The following is a 3,689-nucleotide window of genomic DNA, read 5'->3' on the forward strand; positions in this document are numbered from 1 at the left end:
TTATCTCATAAGCTAAGGATCCTCCTTAGATTATGCAAGATTAGTGAAGGAGAAGTGAATATCTTTCTTTTTGCCGATTTGATTGAGAATTTGTTGGAGTTCTTGCTTGGGTCTTCCTTGTTGGCTTTCATCCTTAAGATAGGGGGTTCCCTTAACTATAAATATTTATGTTTTGATGTGATTTTGTTTTATTTTGGGGTTTTGAGTTAATTTAAAGTTAGAAATCTTTAATGGTAAATTGTTTGGGTCCAAATGAGGGTTTTTACTCAAATCCTTAAAGTGTTTTGAATGTTTTGGGTACATTGATGAACAATGAGAGGTGATTTGAGGATTTAACAAATAAATGAGGAAAATCCCCAATTTTTCTTGAAACCCTGGTTTTGAAACTTGTTCAATAAAAAGGGGTTTTGCTCAATTGATTTTAAAAACATGAAATTGGGTTATGTTTATTTAACTTGGGGTTGAAATGTGAATTATGGAGTTGTTGTACGACAAATTATCTCATAGTAATATTAATGTGTACAAAGTGTTGGAAGGGGTTTTAATCAAAGGAGGGTTGAACTAATTTGTGTTTTATGTTAAGATGTCATTTGATATTCCTCATGAATAAATATGCGGAATGAATTGTGATTTGTGATGATGGAGATTATTTCCCCAATTTTGTGTACCAATTACTTGTGTATTTAGACTATGCTTTGGGTTAAATGTGAGTACTTGAGAACTCGCGCATTGTATTGCATCCGGATAATTCTTGATCAAATATAATGTAATTTTAAAAGAGGATGTGTGCGCAGTTGTGAAAGTGCTTCGCGTGTGTTGAGGTGCCCAATTGTCCTTCGTGCTTGGAGACCAAAAAATATGGGGTGGTAATGGTATTTTGTTAAAGGTTCCCAATTGCCCTTCTATGCTTGGTGGTCGATAAATGTAGGAGAAATGTTGAAATGATTGATGGGTGTCCACTTGCCCCTTTGTGCTTCGTGGTCGGAAAATGTGGAGAAGTCTTTAACAGAAATGGGTGTCCAATTGCCCCTCCATACTTTGTGGCCGATAAATGTGGAGGTTTTTCAAAAATTAAGAGGTTCCCACTTGCCCTACTATGCTTGGTGGCTAGTAAATGTGGAGGTGTTGAGATATGTACATGGAGTTTAGCACAAGTAAATGAAGGGTGCTGATTTCAACAACTGTTATTGTGTTGGGTTAACATGGGTTATAAATTAAGCATTTCATAAATTAAGCTCCAAACATCTTAAGTTATATGCATGGCATGGCATGACATTACATGAGCATAAATCATATTGAACATGTATATTTAAAGCTGTTAAGTTTATCTCCTACTGGACATCAAAGCTTATTCCCTTTTTATGGGCTGGACATTCTCAAATTCTAGGTGATGAAGATGGACCGAGACATAGTTGAAAATGAATAGGAGTCAGTGTGGGGCGTTGAAGCTTCCTAGATGTTATTACCTGCTGCTATTAAGTTTATGTATTAAGTAGGAATTCCTTGTTGAAGCTAGGACCCTTGTTTGAATGGTGTAAGCCTTTATGGCAAATAGAAGTGTATAAATTTATATTAAGAATGTTTGTAAGTGTATTGCTATGAGTATGTATTGGACTTCTGTTATAGAATGATGATTCTTATTCCGTGTGTATATCGAGGATAAGTTATTGGATGATAATGATAGATTGATTATATATTTTGTGGTATGTATACTGGGGTGTTACAAGGTACGTGTCTACCAATAGACTATACAAGCACTAGCAAAGCCATTTAACCAGTACTAACTGAATGGATCGGCACCTAACTGTATGAGTTTCTGGACTTTCACCAAGAACACACAGGCCAAAATAGATAATATCACAACCATATCTCCTGAATGGATTCACCAAGGTATTCACCCCTTTTTCTCCAAACAATACATTTTCAATCTATAAATATGAAACAATGTTCAATGCAAGATGTAGGAGTAACTAATATCAATTAACCTAATCCTCATACAATTTTTACAACAATCAAAGTTATCCTGCACCGATAGCCCAAAACAAATATCTCTATACAAAAGATAAATCTCCAAACAATAGGTATAATTACATAATCTCAATATAGTAGTGATAATACATATTCAACTCCACTCTCATCATTAACAGATATATTCATATTATCATTCCCAAAAGCTCAACAACCTTCTCTTTTTCCTTAGTTCAAAAACCAATGATTTCTAAGATTTCCAACAAATATCTATTCCTTTCAAAAATACATTTAAAGGAGAAATTTTCAAGATTTCAACAAAACTTAACAATATACTCATCTCCACAACATTTCCCATGAACCCATTTGAAAACCTCTCTTTTATTCTCTCAAAACCAAACCCTAAATCAAACTCACTACTACCAATTCACTAAACTTTTCAAAGAACACATAACGGGGCTAAGAATCATAAAAAGAAGCTGAAGAAATCCCTACCTCAAGATTCGAAGGAGAGAAGAACAAGACCCAAAGTTTGATAAAGCCAAAAATGAAAACTTCTTTGATTAGAATGTTCACCTCTACATGCTCTACACGTTTTTCCTAAAGCACTACAGTGGCGAGACCAATAGATTTGAGTGTATAGGGATGTTTAGACAAGAACTAGAGAGAGAGAGAGTGATAAAATTTGGTAAAGTTACCTTTTGGAGAGAAAGAGAGATCAAAAAGTGAAAGAAAATATATTTTTCCTATATTGATATATGCATAGATCGCTCAAGCGACCAAAACACAGCTCGAGCGTTAAACACAAGGAACCGCTTGAGTGAACAAATCATGGCTCTAGCGCATAGTGACCCCTTTCCTATAGTTTAAACCTACAAAAAGACTGCTCAAGCGAAAGAAAGACTGCTCGAATGTTAGACATAGAATACTGCTCAAGCAACCAATCCATGGCTCAAGCAAAGAACACTCCACTCCTAAAGGTTCAGACTGCAAACACATATACTGGGAAGAACCAAAGACCACTCGAGCAAAGGAAAGACTGCTCGAGTGAACCTAAAGAGAAATAGGCAGAAAAGCTTTCAAAACACTAACTCCCAACCTATTCAAAATACAACCAACAACTCCAAACAACTAACCCCAATTAACAATAAGACCTCAAGAAGTCTAAACAGTAATAATGAGTACCGTGTTTCGGTTCAAAGAATACAAAAGGGTCGGGTCTTAACTCGAGTTGCTATATACAAGGCTTTTTTCCTTCTAGACAACAATTATTTTTTCTAAAAAATCTTTTTCTTTTATTGAAATGATAAGGTTTTTTATAATATTTTCTTTTATATTTTTCTTCTCTTTGTTTATTAAAACTTTTTCCTTTATGAAATGTTTTCTTTTTTTTATGGTATGTTTTTCTTTTTAAAGGTTTACATCCCCATGATTTGGATGTTTTCTAGCAATGTAAATATTGTTTTTCACCTTTATTCTTTGTTTCATTTTCATGCTTTCTTGTTCTACCAATTCCCTTAGATATCTAATTCTATGACCCAAGGTCTCGCTTGTGGCATATCCTAATTCTTTCAACCATTTTTATATTTTTCTTCTATATTAACAGTTATAGGATATGGCAGTTTATGAAAAAAAAAAACATAATTAAATGAATTTTATTTCTATCTATTTGATAGTAGTAATACGAATATTCGCATATGAAATTTTCTATATATTCCATA

Source organism: Camellia sinensis, chromosome 12 (genome assembly GCF_055761805.1).
Source record: "Camellia sinensis isolate YWXY chromosome 12, ASM5576180v1, whole genome shotgun sequence".
In the NCBI taxonomy this organism is placed as follows: Eukaryota; Viridiplantae; Streptophyta; class Magnoliopsida; order Ericales; family Theaceae; genus Camellia; species Camellia sinensis.